Source organism: Polypterus senegalus, chromosome 1 (assembly GCF_016835505.1).
Source record: "Polypterus senegalus isolate Bchr_013 chromosome 1, ASM1683550v1, whole genome shotgun sequence".
NCBI classification, from domain to species: Eukaryota; Metazoa; Chordata; class Cladistia; order Polypteriformes; family Polypteridae; genus Polypterus; species Polypterus senegalus.
In genome coordinates this window covers 237204845-237221857 of record NC_053154.1, presented here as the reverse complement: position 1 = coordinate 237221857, position 17013 = coordinate 237204845, and positions in this window count along the sequence as shown.

Here is a 17013-nt window from a genome sequence, read left to right as displayed (position 1 = left end):
TTTATCATTTTTATCATGGCTCCACCATCTGAACTAACCCCTACTTTCCCTGCTGTTCTATTTCTGGTTTTCTGTGGTGGCGATCTGAGCCACCAAAACCTAATCAACAACAACAACATTTATTTATATAGCACATTTTCATACAAATAATGTAGCTCAAAGTGCTTTACATGATGAAGAAAAGAGAAATAAAAGACAAAGTAAGAATTAGAATAAGACAACACTAATTAACATAGAATAAGAGTTAGGTCCAATGGCCAGGTAGGACAGAAAAAACAAAAAAAAACTCCAGGCGGCTGGTGAGAAAAAATTAAATCTGCAGGGGTTCCAGGCCACGGGACCACCCAGCCCCATCTGGGTATTCTACCTAACATAAATGAAACAGTCCTCTTTGTATTTAGGGTTCTCTTGGAAGGATTTGATGATGATGGTCATGTAGACTTCTGGTTTTTAATCCATCAATGTAGAAACATCACATCACGGTGCTTCGTTTAGGTGGTGATGGCACAGATCGCCACCACAGAAAACCGGGAAAAGAAACAGAAGAGAGAGTAGGGGTCAGTATGGATTTTAGAGCCACCATGAATAGTTATTATAATGTATTGAATATACAGAGTATCAGGATTAAATTAAGGTGAATTTATGAGAAAGCCATGTTAAAGTAATGTGTTTTAATGTGAATTCCTATTGGCAGGCTATTCCAGATTTTAGGTTCATAACAGCAGAAGGCCGCCTCACCACTTCTCTTAAGTTTAGCTCTTGGAATTCTAAGCAGACACTCATTTGAGGATCTAAGGTTACGATTTGGAATATAAGGTGTCAGACATTCCGATATATAAGATGGAGCGAGATTATTTAAGGCTTTGTAAACCATAAGCAGTATTTTAAAGTCTATTCTAAATGACACAGATAACCAATGTAGTTACATCAAAACTGGAGAAATGTGCTTGGATTTTCTTTTCCTAGTTAGGATTCTAGGAGCTGCATTCTGCACTAGTTCCAAACGATTTATGTCTTTTTTGGGTAGTCCTGAGAGGAGTGCGTTACAGTAATCTAGACAACTGAAAACAAAAGCGTGAACTAATTTCTCAGCATCTTTCAATGATATAAGAGGTCTAACTTTAGCTATGTTTCTTAATTGATCTGATTAACATGCAATTTAAAATTTAGGTTACAGTCAACAGTTACCCCTAAGTTCTTTACCTCCGTCTTGATTTTTAATCCTAATGCATTAAGTTTATTTCTAATAATCTCATTGTCTCCATTATTGCTAATGACTAAAATTTCTGTTTTCTCTTTATTTAGCTTGAGAAAATAAATTACTATTCATCCAATTAGAAACATGAGTAAGACATTGTGTTAGTGAATTAACAGCATCTGGGTCATCAGGTGCTATTGATAAATACAACGTGATTTATCTCACTGTCAGCCATTTTCTGCTACTGCTTTCGCTTCCGCTTCGTGCCCTAGGAAAGAATGAGAGTGATTGGTTAGCACGTACGATTGGTTCAAGGCACCATGCAGTCTCTACATTGATGGATTAAAGGCTAAAGGTCCACATGACCATCATCATCTAATTCTTCCATGTGAAGCCTGAAAACCATGAGGACCGATTTAGATCATTTATGTTCGGTAGAATGCCCAGTAGGGGCTGGGTGGTCTCATGGCCTCGGAACCCCTACAGATTTTGTCTTTTTTCTCAAGCCATCTGGAGGTTTTTTTTGCTGTTTTTTCTGTCCTCCTGGCCATTGGACCTTACTTTATTCTTTTTACTTTATTATTGCCTAATCTTATTTTTATATTTTTCTTTCTTCATCTTGTAAAGCACTTTGAGCTACATCATTTGAATAAAAACGTGCTATATAAATAAATGATGCTGTTGTTGTCTGTTTGTTTGTTTGTTTGCTAAGTACACAAAAATGGCTGAATCGATTTTTATAAATTTTGGATGTAGAGTGCTGTTGGTTCAACTTGAGATATAGGCTATGTAGCATTTCAAAAATTCCATCAAGGAGGGGAGTTGTAATGGGGGCAACCCAACAATTGTGCTTTTTTCTAAAACAGCTGAGTCAATCTGAATGTGTAATAACCAACTTAAAATCCAGGGTACATGGCACCGATGATGAGCCTGCTATTATTTCAAGAATAGTGACATGAGAGCCAGAGAAATTGATTGTTATCAAAGAGACAGTGTAGATGACAGATGGGATACTTGAATTTCAGCCAGCAATGACAAAAGGGTCAGCCTTTAGAAACACATAAATATTTGCTTTCTTAGAGTACCTTAAAAAGTTGTACAAAATGGGCAAAACCAGGTACTTGAGTGAGTTTTTAAAACAGAGTCTCATACGCTGTATACAATGACTCCAAAAACCAACTTTTTCATGTTGTTCTAAACTAATTAGTTGCATTACATGCATTCCACTTTAAGTAATTACTTTATTTTTTGATTTGATATTGTTAAGTACTTTTTTAAATTAATTCTGTTATTCACACCTTTTTTCTCTTTTCCAGTGGCTGTGTAATTATATCATTTGTACAGTTATCCTACAGTTTATTGCACCAAAACTAGTGATCATTCCTTCATCTCCCTTTGCTGAGCATTCCTATGAATGCTGTTGTTGTGTGTAGGTGTCTAGTTACAAGCGACCTTGGAATAAATATGGTCTTCTCACAAGGTACGTTATCAAGATTTATGTCCTTGCAAAAAGAAAGACTCTATTATTGCTTGTACTGTATGTCTTCACCCAAGCATTAGTTCACTGTCATTGTGGCTCGGGCTGCTGCCTTTATTTTTGTACAATTTATTTTGTTGGTTGTCTTAGTATTTTTCTTTGCTCACAGGAGCCAGACACTGAGGTAGATGCTAATTTCCAGCCTCCACAGGGTTTGATAGGTAAAAGTAGATCTTATGAGGTGTTAAGATAGACTGTGGACTATGTTTCTGGGTTCTTGGGGTTGTAAAGGGACCTGCTAAGGTGTGTGCAATCACTATTTTTCTGTAATACCTCTTGATTCGGTTATTTTCTTCTCTTACCTCAAAACAACTTTGAAAGGCACAACCTTTGCTTTGTATTGCGATGTGATGAATAAGATGCTTGAAGTCATTTTAGATCTGTACCTGTGGGATCTATGTTTCTACTTCTGTTTACAAAGCCTATATTAATTACCTGAAATGATAAAGTGTCATGCTGTTCAATCTAAATTAAGTTTACACTAAACACTTTTTTTGGTGTAAGTTTTTTGCTGTACACCTAAGTATGATATAAAAAATGTTTACTCTGATTATACTGTATGGCTGCTAGTAGTAAAAATGTAAAATTCTTTTGTGATGGCAACAGAAAGGTCCTGGAACACAAATCGGTTACACAATAGTGAATGATTTCTTAGAATCGATAATACATATCTGATAGGTAAAAATTCTTTTTTAGTCATTTGTTAAATATTTGTAAACACTTGACCTAATATATAAGTTTTCACTTAATGCTATTTATTATTATCTGAACATACATGAACTAATAATTGATTGAGCATTATGTTTGTTCATAACATTAGTGAAAGTTATTTTAATAAGGTATCATCAATAATAGCACGTATATTCTTAGTAGTACAGCAATCACTTTGTGCGGTTTATCTGCAGAGGCTAAGCAGCATTTCACATGAGCATTTATGAGATCAAATGGTCAATTTTAACAAAGCTTCAGCCTCTGTACACGAGTTGATGTTCCTCACTGTCATAAAACAAAGTATCTAAGTAGAACAGTGAGGCATTGCTCTGTAGAATAACTTTAGAATACAAAGATAAGGATTTCTCAAGAGAAGGTGAAAAGAGAACTCGCTTTTTTAAGGCTATGAATGTCTTGTGCTCCACACAATTAAAAATTGTAAATCAAGCCAGATTTTCCACAGTTAATGTCTGATTAATGCATTACAGAACAATTTTTCAGTAAAGTGAGTTTTTGACATTTTTCAAATTATTTTTTGGGGTTTATGGCTAGACTCATTCTGTGTACACCGTGTAAGGTGTGTTTCCTGAGTGTGACTGAAAATTAATTAGTATACGCCTGAGTAATTACTATGGAAATTTCAAATTTGAATCATAATTCATTGAAATGGTAGAGGTGTTGCATGAAGCCCAAAAGACAAACTTGAAAACTTTACGAATTCCTCAGAAGTTTTAACTTAATCCTGATACTCTATATGTTCAATCTCCTCAAAATAACTATTCATGGTGGCTCTAAAATCGGTACTGACCCCTACTCTCTTTTCTGTTTCTTTTTCCGGTTTCTTTGTGGTGGTGGCCTGCACCACCACCACCTACTCAAAGCTTCATGATGCTCTAACAATGATGGACAGATTAAAAGGAAGAAGTCTACGTGACCATCATCATCATCAAGCCCTTCCGTGAGAATCCTAAATCCAAAGAGGACTGTTTCATTTATGTTAGGTAGAATGCCCAGAGGGGACTGGGCGGTCTCATGGTCTGGAATCCCTACAGATTTTATTTTTTCTCCAGCCGTCTGGAGTTTTTTTGTTTTTTCTGTCCCCCCTGGCCATTGAACCTTACTCTTATTCGATGTTAATGTTGATTTATTTTGTTTTATAATTGTGTCTTTCATTTTTCTATTCTTTAATATGTAAAGCACTTTGAGCTACTGTTTGTATGAAAATGTGCTATATAAATAAATGTTGTTGTTGTTGTTGTAGAAGTTGATAAAGAAATGTTTTATATCTCAAATCTTCAAGCAGCACTTTTCAATATCCTTTTCCTAAGTCATGTGTGGAAATGTATATCAACATTTCCAAAACAAATGCATGTTTTAATACTTTATTTCATCACTTGAAGTCAATACAGAAACATATTCTACCAATAAGCTATGATACCCTAATTATTGGAATACACAAGTAATTTTGTTACTCCTTGATGATGTCAAGTTCAAGCATTTGCATGGAATCTTCATGCATGGCTGTCCTGCCAACATTCAACCTCATGTATGGATCCACCAGTCTCATGCTGGCGTTGTACCAAACAACGTAATGACATTTTTGGCTAGGATTTGTTTATTTAGATAATTCAATTCCTCCACATGACAGATTTAACATTGTGTTTCACTGTTAAGAGAAGGGGTGAGGATGGCAGCCCAGTGAATGCACCATCGTTGTGCATCCCCCGAAAATAAGCATATGTTATCATTAGTAGGTGTCATTTTCTGGAGCATCTTGTTTGGGACAGACAATACAACACAATACAATACAATTTATTTCTTTATAGCCCAAAATCACACCAGAAGTGCCGCAATGGGCTTTAACATACTTGACAGCCCACCAGCCTTGACTCTCTAAGAAGACAAGGAAAAACTCCCAAAAAAAACCTTTCTATGGAAAAAAATGGAAGAAACCTTGGAAAAGGCAGTTCAAAAAGAGACCCCTTTCCAGGTAGGTCAGGCGTGCAGTGGGTGTCAAAAAGAAGGGGGTCAATACAATACAATACACAGAGCAGAACAAATCCTCAATACAGTATAAAAAGAAACATTTTTACAAATGCGGACCAGAATTTAACAGTAAACATGACAACATGTTAGCATAATACTGATATTCCGCTATCTTTGTACCAACCCGCTCCTATTACCAAATATGGCTGTATGTGTTCTAGTCCTACAACACTACAACTGGTCTTCTTTTGAATACATGCAGGTATCACTCAGTACATTTCAAATAATAATGGTCCTCATACTGCTTGGCCCTCACACAATCCACTAAGTCCTGAAAGATAGTAAAGATTATAACGACGGTCTTCTTCTTGGGAACAATTGTAAGGCAATCTTATACACAAGGAAATCTTTTATTTCTCACATAGAACAATATTCCCTGTTGTTCATAATATATTGTAGTGAACTAATTGAAATGGATGCTGCAAGAAATGAGATACAGGTGCTTAATCTTTAGACACTGGCACGTGACACTGGGGGTACTGCTGTTGCAGCTCTGGCTATGGTCCATCAACACTTTCCAGACCTTGGGGAACACCCTAAAAATAACAAAATAATGGGGTGGATTTGCCCTTTCCTTGTCTTACATCTACTTCTTGTTCCATGTTCTTTCTCTTGCTTTTCTCTCCAGCTCACTTTTAATATCACCAGTAATGCTCCCCTTATATGCAAACATGAGCCTGGAACAGGGGAGAGTCCCGAGGCTTTGGAAAACATCTTGTATCACTCCTGTCCCAAAGGTATCATGTCCTAGTGAGCTGAATGACTTCCGGCCTGTTGCTCTGACGTCACATCTGATGAAGACCATGGAGCGGCTGCTGCTTCACCACCTGAGGCCACAGGTCCGTCACGCCCTAGACCCTCTGCAGTTCCCATACCAGGAGAAGGAGGGAGCGGAGGATGCCATCATCTATATGCTTTATCGATCCCTCTCCCACCTGGACAGAGGCAGTGGTGCTGTAAGAATTATGTTTTTGGACTTCTCTAGCGCCTTCAACACCATCCAACCTCTGCTCCTTAGGGATAAGCTGACTGAGATGGGAGTAGATTCACACCTTGTGGCATGGATTGTGGACTATCTTACAGACAGACCTCAATATGTGCGTCTTGGGAACTGCAGGTCTGACATCGTGTGCAGCAATACAGGGGCGCCGCAGGGGACTGTACTTTCTCCGGTCCTGTTCAGTCTATATACATCAGACTTCCAATATGACTCGGAGTCCTGCCACGTGCAAAAGTTCGCTGATGACACTGCTATTGTGGGCTGCATCAGGAGTGGGCAGGAGGAGGAGTACAGAAAGTTAATCAAAGACTTTGTTAAATGGTGCGACTCAAACCACTTACACCTTAACACCAGCAAGACCAAGGAGCTGGTGGTGGATTTTAGGAGGCCCAGGCCCCTCATGGACCCTGTGATCATCAGAGGTGACTGTGTGCAGAGGGTGCATACCTATAAATATCTGGGAGTGCAGCTGGATGACAAATTGGACTGGACTGCCAATACTGATGCTCTATGTAAGAAAGCTCAGAGCAGAATATACTTTCTGAGAAGGTTGGCATCCTTCAACATCTGCAGTAAGATGCTGCAGATGTTCTACCAGGCGGTTGTGGCGAGTGCCCTCTTTTACGCGGTGGTGTGCTGGGGTGGCAGCATAAGGATGAAAGACGCTTCACGCCTGGACAAACTTGTTAAGAAGGCAGGCTCCATTGTAGGATTAAAGTTGGACAGTTTAACATCTGTGGCAGAGCGATGGGCACTAAGCAAACTCCTGTCAATCATGAAGAATCCACTGCATCCACTGAACAGTGTCATCTCCAGACAGAGGAGTAGCTTCAGTGACAGACTTTTGTCACTGTCTTGCTCCACTGACAGACTGAGGAGATCGTTCCTCCCCCACACTATGCGACTCTTCAATTCCACCCGGGGGAGTAAATGCTAACATTAATTTTATTTTAATTATTTTCATTTTTATTACTATTTAATTTAATATTGTTTCTTTGTATCAGTATACTGCTGCTGGATTATGTGAATTTCCCCTTGGGATTAATAAAGTATCTATCTATCTATCTATCTATCTATCTATCTATCTATCTATCTATCTATCTATCTATCTATCTATCTATCTATCTATCTATCTATCTATCTATCTGTTGCCATCCTTATAGAAAATCCTTGCATCTTCAGGCATGGCAAGGTGCTTAAACCTCCCATTTTAAAACCTGTCAATGCGTGAACGCTAGGGGTCGCTGTTGCCCCGTGAAACCCAACAGACAGAAGTCCGGGACACACTTGTAAAAACACCAAGAAGAATCTTTTAATATTTTTCTTCTATAAAGTGCACAAAGCACCGCACACTCCACAATTCTCCAATAACAATAATGATAACAATAATCAATACAATAAATCAATCCTCCACTCCCAGCAGCTCCGTTACACAACCTCCCAAATCTGGCTCCGCTTGCTAGGACTCGAATAGTTCTTTAAATAGTCCTTGACCCAGAAGTGCTTCTGACCTTCTGTCCATGTGATTCCATAGCACTTCCGGGTCAGATAAAGACTTATATTTTTGTTCAGCCCTGAAGTACTTCTGTTTCTCCTTCCTCGTAACTTGGGAGTACTTCCGGGCTACCGGGAAAATAAAAATCCCCGCGTCTCCCTGCAGCGTCCCATGATGGCACCCACGACACCCAGCAGGGCTTTGAAGCCGAACTCCATCTCCCATGGTGCCCTGCGGGAATCCGGGGCACCTCCATGCTGCAGGGAAGACGCCATCTGCAGCTGCCTCTTGACATTTATTATAGTTTTCATGTCTACAGGAATTCCTAGCAAATGTATTTTTTCATAGGATTTCCTGGAGCTGCATTCCTTCATTTTCTCAGTTCTTATCTTATGATCACTGTATTGTTACATTTAAATTGTTTATATATTTGAAGACTGAGACTTTAAAAATGTTTTTCTAATATTTCATATGATTTTGTTTTCATTATTTTTTTCAAGCATGACTTTTCATTTCCATTCAATATAAAAAATTCCTTTAATTCATATTTTCATGCTTCGTCCAAACATCTGTTCAGAATCGTCTAGGTGTCAACAGTTCATTGACTTGCCCTATTTTTATCAGCATGAGTGATTTTTAATTGTGTATTCCAATTATTATAAAGTAAGTATTCAAAGCTTGGCAGGGGTTTATGACTCATGTAAAAGGGCTAAATGTTCATCCAATGTGTGTGTCTTTAAAATGAATGCCACTAATCATACTAATAGAACCTGGGAAATTTAATCCAGTATTGATTGCTCACAAGATATTTACAATGTGTCTTCTAAAGCATTAAGGGAATGCTAAGTGCTTCATCTTTACAATTCTTCTGAGCTATCATTCACCAGTACTGGGCATCATGAGAATTTGTTTTAAAAGTCAAATGGCATCTTCTGCAGTCTAGGCTTCCCTCATGTATTAAAAGAATAAGTAAACAAATATTAAAGCCATGCCAAGTAGACTTGTGAGGCAGATCCCTAGACATTTTGTCAGTATGCTGTGCTAAATCTCAAGCTTTCAATTAAACACAGCCAGGAATAAAGAAATAGTAAAGAAATCATCATCAGGTGAAACACAAAGCAAATGATAAAGACAGTTTTCAGTCCATGTGGACTCTTCGATTAAGTGTAAATCTTCAAAACATACAGGAGAATAAAACTGAAATGCTCTGAAAAGCAGTGACATTAAATGCCAGATTCTCCAGAGCATTCCTTTCTAACATTTCTGAAATCAATGCTGAGGAATAATATGTATACTTTCAATTAAATAAGTACATTTATTTAACACTTCCAGTTTTTCTTGCTCTTTTTTATATTTATTCATACGTAGGTTGTCATGGATCACAGCTCCAAAGACCAGTTTCTGTGTAAAATATTTGTATTCTCCTCCTGCCCCTGTAGGTTTTCTCCACATACTCCAGCACTTGAACTCCAGGATTCATTCAATCATAGCCTAGTCTGCATGCGAAGTCCAGACAGTTTTTCAACTATTGTTTTTGTCAAATACACCTAGTTTCGGTCTGAAAATACATTGCAAATCTGTCACATTTATACCTTCACTGGCATTTGAAGCCTACAAAAATTTAGTGCTAATATTAACACAACAAAGTTGCTAGGCAATGTATTTAGAAAGCAGAAGGCAGACCACACTTCCATTTACATTGGTGGGGATATTGCTGAAGGAGTGAGCAGCTTTAAATTTCTATCACTGACAAACTGACAACGACACATCACATTTTGGCTCACCAATGTCTCTATTTTCCTAGATGTAAAGAGACAGCGTACATTTGTCTATCTGCTCTCACGAACATCTACAGGTGCACAGTGGAATCTGTCCTCACTGGCTACCTCACATCCTGGTACAGCGCCTGCTTGGCTTAGGATCATAAAGAACTTTGGTCGATTATGTAGGCAGCAAAGAATATTACTAGCACCAAGCTGAATTCTGTTCAGGATATATACAACATTTACTGCCTTAGAAAGAAAAACAGGATTATTAAAGACCTTGGCTGCTTTTCTCATATCTACCTTCAGGCAAAGAGTACAGGACCAATGACATTCACACCAGTGGACTCAGGGACAGTCAATCATAAGGACTATACAGTGGTACCTCGGTATACGTCCTTAATCCATTCCAGATCCTTTGACTTATACCAAACAAGACATACAGTATACCAAACAAATTTTTCCCATAAGAAATAAAGGGAAAATGATTAATCCGTTCCCATGACAAAAAATTCCTATTGTTATTGGCATATTATACATTGATGGGATTGTATAAAATAATTTAAACACTGCTTAATACTAAAATACACAAATACAAAAGCAATTAGATGAAATAAATGAAAATTTAACCTCACTTTACTTTTTAATGACATCTTTGTTTTTCACAATCGTAGATACCGTTGTTCTCGTTGTACTGACGCTCGTGGGCAGTTGTGGCTTTGTCTCAAGAGAGGTAAACAAGGGTAGCGCACGGGTTGTTCAATGAATGCTTGCAACTGGTGTACTGACGCTCGTGGGCAGTCGTGGCTTTGTCTTGAGAGAGGTAAACAAGGGTAGCGCACGGTGTTCTAGCCTGCGAGTCATATTCCAAACAAAGGTCTTATACCAAGCAAAATTTTTTGCGTCCAATGAGGACGTAAACCAAGTTGGACTTATTCCAAAGCGGACGTATACCAAGGTACCACTGTATATTATAAAATAACAAACAGCGTGCATAAATATACAATGCTTATAATTACATATTATATATATATTTATTTATTTATTTTGTCACACACGCGTGGATGGGAGGCAACTAAAGCGCTCAAAAGAAGGTGATTCCATGTCGGACCAGGGGATGGCAGACTCCACTGATCCTTTCTCTTTTTCCCTGAAGAAAAAGTATGGGAAATTCAGCCTGGGCCCAATTATGCCACTTCCGATTTCCTGATCTGATGACATTACTTCAAATTACTCTCCAGATGATGTCATCTCCCCTCTCCGGACGTTTTCACATTTTATTATTAGAAAATTTTGAAAGACACTGGATTTAATTTGCCTTTTTTGACACTAATCAACAGAAGAAGACTTTCGGACATGCATTTAATGTCCGAGTGAAGTCAGATCTCTTCAAAATTATTTATAAATTCAAAACACAAAACAATTGGTTGCATTAAGAATTTCACCCCCTTCAAGTCAGTATTTAGTGGATGTGCCTTTGGCAGCCATGACAGCCTTGAGTCTGTGTAAACAGGTCTCAATAGATTTGTACATCTGGACACTATAGTTTATCTCCATTGTTCTTTGCAAACTGCTGTGACTCTGTCGCCTTGCACAGAGATTGTGAGTGAACAGCCTTTTTAAAGTCCAGTTATACGTTCTCAGTTAGATTGAGATCTGCACTCTGACTCGGTCGTTAGGGAATATCCACATTATTGTTTTTAAGACATTTCCGTGTAGCTATGGATTTATGCTTTGGGTTATTATCTTGCTGGAGAACACATTTCTTCCAGGGTGCTGGTTTCTTGCACACTGCATCAGATTTTCGTCCAGGATTTCCCTGTATTTTACTGAATTAATTTTAACCTCTACCCTCACAAGCCTTCCAGGGCCTGCTGCAGATAATCAACTACACAACATGATGCTGCCACCACAACCAAGCTTCGAGTGGACATTTTAAGAATGTACAATGTTCAAACATGACATTTATTCTGATAGCCAAAAAGCCCAAGCCTGAAACCATTGAACATTTTTCCAGCTGACTTTAGAGTCTCCTTTGTGTCTTCTATCAAACTCTGAACAAGACGTAGATTAAATTTTTTTAAAATTGGCTTTCTGTTTGCCGCTTACCTATAAAATTGTGACGGGTGAAGCATCCAGAAAACAGTTGTTGTCTGCACAGGCTCTGCAATGTAAGCCCCTGTAGCTTCTAACTTCTTCAGAGTTCTCAAAGATCTCTTGGTGGCCTCCCTAACTGGTGTCACGCACGAGCGCATCGGGAGCATTTGAAGGACCACGGAACAGCAGGCCAGGGGACAAAGGCAGCGTACTAACCTCTCTCTCTTGTTTCATAGAAAGAACGAAGTGATGCCGCCATAAACCAGCCCGGAGTATAAACAGAAAGGCACTTCCGGGTTCCCTTCTTCCCTCTGGTCCCCTTATGATGACGTCAATCTCCCATACACCACCACGCCTTCCCAGCAACCATCACACCTGATTTCCGGTCCATCCCTTTAAAGTGTCCCTCCAACCCTCCATTTTTGTCTTGTAATTTTCATGATATTTTATCTGGTAAAAAAGAAACACTTTTTTTGTTACAGTAAACGGGGCTCACAACCCCAAACCCTTTACGTGTTTCTTGTCTTTTCTTTACAGTGGCGTAGCCGGCAGGATAAGGACAAACCTGAACAAGATGACAGAAGGGCAGGATCTCAACACAGTGCTAAGCACCTTGGCCACCAAGCTACAAGCACTCAAGGTGGAACACGCCACCACGAAGGCGGAGCTTACTGATACGAAGAGACGACTTACCGCAGCAGAACTGGTAAACAACAACAACAACATTTATTTATATAGCACATTTTCATACAAACAGTAGCTCAAAGTGCTTTACATATTAAAGAATAGAAAAATGAAAGATACAATTATAAAACAAAATAAATCAACATTAATTAACATCGAATAAGAGTAAGGTTCAATGGCCAGGGGGGACAGAAAAAACAAAAAAAACTCCAGACGGCTGGAGAAAAAATAAAATCTGTAGGGATTCCAGACCATGAGACCGCCCAGTCCCCTCTGGGCATTCTACCTAACATAAATGAAACAGTCCTATTTGGATTTAGGATTCTCACGGAAGGGCTTGATGATGATGATGGTCACGTAGACTTCTGCCTTTTAATCCGTCCATCATTGTTGGAGCATCATGAAGCTTTGAGTAGGTGGTGGTGGCGCAGGCCACCACCACAAAGAAACCGGAAAAAGAAACAGAAAAGAGAGTAGGGGTCAGTACCGATTTTAGAGCCACCATGAATAGTTATTTTGAGGAAATTGAACATATAGAGTATCAGGATTAAGTTAAATTAAGATTAAAATGAAGTTATAAAAAGGCCATGTTAAAGTAATGTGTTTTCAGCAGTGTTTTAAAGTGCTCTGCTGTATCAGCCTGGCGAATTCCTATTGGCAGGCTATTCCAGATTTTAGGTGCATAGCAGCAGAAAGCCTCACCACTTCTTTTAAGTTTTGTTCTTGGAATTCTAAGGAGACACTCATTTGAGGATCTGAGGTTACGATTTGGAATATAAGGTGTCAGACATTCCGATATATAAGATGGGGCGAGATTATTTAAGGCTTTATAAACCATAAGCAGAATTTTAAAGTCAATTCTGAATGACACAGGTAACCAGTGTAGTGACATTAAAACTGGAGAAATGTGTTCGGATTTTCTTTTCCTAGTTAGGATTCTAGCAGCTGCATTCTGCACTAGTTGCACCACGCGATCGCCGCCTCCTCCTATTCTTCCACTGTCCGAGGCAGACGACATTGAGTCGTACCTCACAATCTTCGAGAGAACAGCCACGCAGAATCAGGGGCCGCGTGCGGAGTGGGACGCTATTTTGACCCCGTACCTGAAGGGCCCGGCGCAGCGAGACTATCACGACCTCCCTGAGGAGGAAGCCGCCCAGCACACACTCCTGAAGGCAGAGATCTACAAGCACTACGGCGTAACCTCAGACCAGCAGGCGAGGGAGTGGCGACATTGGCAATTTGACCCCAATGGCCCGCCTCGGGCACAGGCCTTCAAGTTCTGGGGAAAGATCGGGCACTGGCTTCGGCCAGACGTCAACCAGGCTCAACAGGTAGTTGAGCTGGTTGTATGCGAGGTGTTCATTTACGCCATGCCGGATTACCTCGCCCAGCCGGTCCGGAGACATCCGTTCAAAAATATGGACGGACTTCTGGAGGTACTTGAGCGCCAGCTGGCAGTAAACCGATTCGGGGAGGCGGAGAAGCCAGCTCGCGGGGTCCGACAGGGACGAGTGACCATGCCAGAGGCCACTGGCTGCGGTCCGGAGGCTCTGGCTAAACCACGCGACAGAGCCCCCTCCACGCCGCACTGTTTCAAGTGTGGTGTGGTGGGGCACATCGTCAGCTCCTGTCCCCTGAACCAAGAGCTGATGGACTGCAGCTGGACTCAGGGTGAGAGGTACTGTGCACTGTTTAACCCTCTGGCAGTTAAAAGTACGGCAGTGGTGTTGGTTAATGGGCATTCGGTGCTGGCATTGCTCCCTGCTATGTTCTACCGCGACAGTGGGCTGCTCCGAACTCCAGGGTCACTTGCATACATGGGAAGACAAGGTCATATAGGTCCGCTTACTGCTACATATCCTGGAAAGAGGAACCTAAAAAAATGTTTGTTGCAGTGTTGCCCGAACCCCCCTTTCCGGTTATATTGGGACATGACTGGTCAGAAAATAAACGCGGTGGGACAGTCACCACACCGGAAACCAGGTTGGGTCTGATCATGGAGGGACAAGGTCCCCTCCCAACTGCTCCCACACCGTGCACTTCGACAACTACGGATGACGTGGGAGAACCATCCTCACCAGCGGACCCCAATCCGGAAATGCAACCGGATGAGGGTCCATCAAGAGAAGACATGCCTCCCGACCCCTTAGCAACGCAGAGTATCAGTTCCGCTTCATGCCGGCTTCATTTAAAAGAGAACAGTGGAATGATGATTCCTTGAAGTTTGCCCGGAATGTGATAGTATCCGTGAACGACATTTCGTTAGCTGATTCCATGCCACTGGGACCCCACTTTGTACTGGAAAATGAATTGCTGTATCGAGTTGCAGAACATGAAGGTGAGGTAATGAAGTTGTTGCTAGTCTCGCGGACCTACCGGCGGCAAGTGTGTGAACTAGCGCATGCCCACCTCCTAGGCGCCCACCTCAGGGCTGAAAAGACACTGGAGAGGCTAAAGATCCGGTTTTATTGGCCCGGGATTAACAAGGAGGTCCAGCACGTCTGTCAGTCCTGCCCAGTCTGCCAGTTATGCCAGATTCCCACGATGGACCGTGCCCCTCTCGTCCCGATTCACCTCATCGACGTGCCATTTTAATGGATCGGGATCAATCTAGTGGAACCCCTGGAACCTTCAAAACGAGGCCACAAATATATTCTGGTAATGGTCAATTATGCAACTCGATACCCAAAGCAGTTCCCCTACGAGCTGCCAATTCGAAGAACATCGCACGGGAACTCGTAGCCCTCTTTGCCCGGGTGGGTATACCTAAAGAAGTCCTCACGGACCAAGGTACTCCCTTTACTTCGGATACGTTCAGGAAGGTTTCCAAGTTGCTCCGCATTAAGCATCTCAGGACGTCTGTTTACCACCCACAGACTGATGAGTTGGTGGAGTGTTTCAATCAGACCCTGAAACAGATGCTCTGCAAGGTAGTCAGCACGGACATTCGGAACTGGGACCAGCTTTTACCCTTGGTGCTTTTCACTTATCGGGAGGTGCCTCAAGCTTCCACCGGGTTTTCCCCTTTTGAGCTTCTATACGGATGCCAACCCCGGGGCATTTTGGATGTATTAAAAGAGGGCTGGGAAGGAGAGGCACTTCCCTCCACTAATATCCTAGAACATATTGCACAGTTACACAATAGGCTAGAGAAAATTAGGCCCGTCCTAAAGGAACACATGTCTAGGGCTCAAGCAGCGCAGGCCTGCAACTACAACAGTTCCACCCGGGGGACCGCATAATGGTACTCGTGCCCACTTCCCACTCCAAACTGTTGGCCCATTGGCAAGGTCCATACGAGGTTAAAAAGAGGAAAGGACTCATAGACTATTTGGTGCTTCAGCCGAATCGTCGTCTGCACATTCGTACGGAGCAACTGAAGAGATCTGGTGTTTTTTTTCTTCCTGGGAAACAATTTTGTGCATACAACTTACTATCTCATGCCCACCACTTACCATAGCCTGCGCACTAGGCACTTTTAAGGTCGCATCTGCCAATACTGCGTGTGCACCGCATTCTTTCAGATGAGCACCAAATGCCATCGCATGCTACTGTACATCATTTTCTGGAAACAGGACATATCACTGAACAGTCTGATGTTTTCCTCATACAGTTACAGTCCACAGAAATTAATATTGGCAAGTTTATAAAATCAGGCTATGCATTCAAGCCCAGATCGTTAAATCCGCGAAGCAGCACCGCTAACCAATGCACTAATTTATAGTAAAAGGAAATTACATTAGTTAGCCGTTTACTTTCTAGCCTGCAGCTTGTTATTTGCACAAGTTACGAAAGGAATTCATATTTCACGTATTTACTGCGTGTGAAGTTTACCCAGTTCAATGCGGGTTCACTAATTTAATTCTCTGGTAAACCTGGCACACTCAATCGCTTATCTGCACCAATGAACTGTGGGATTTAATGTGCATCTAAATCCACTTTAACTCCCGCCGTTTTCAGACAAGAAATGTACCCTTGTTAAAAAGCCAAACTTGAATATCCTAGTGAAATCCACTGGCCAACCTGGCACACTGGGTCACCCGTTGCATTGTGCAAAATGAACTGCGATCTTTAAAACCCGTTAGCGCCCAGCGTCCTATAAATAGGACACTTACTTTTTATTTTTTTGCATTTGTCTAATACCATATATTTCTTTTGAAGTTATTATTTATGAAAGAAGAAACTCTATTTATGAGTGTGTTATTTTTTTTTTTATTGTACGCAACTTTTTAAGATCTCTAGGCCGATTTGATTTTGAAGATTTTTTTCATGTTCGTCACTCTTCCTAATTTTTGTATTTTGTGCAATGAACATATATTTCAAATGTGAAATATTGATCAGATCATATTTATTATGCATCACAGGGTGTATATTCGAAGGTGGGAGCGTCATTTTTTCTTTAGTCTTTTCGTGGCACCTCTGAGATTTGTGCCGTCCTATTTATAGGACGCTGGGACATAAAGGCATCAGTTTCCATCG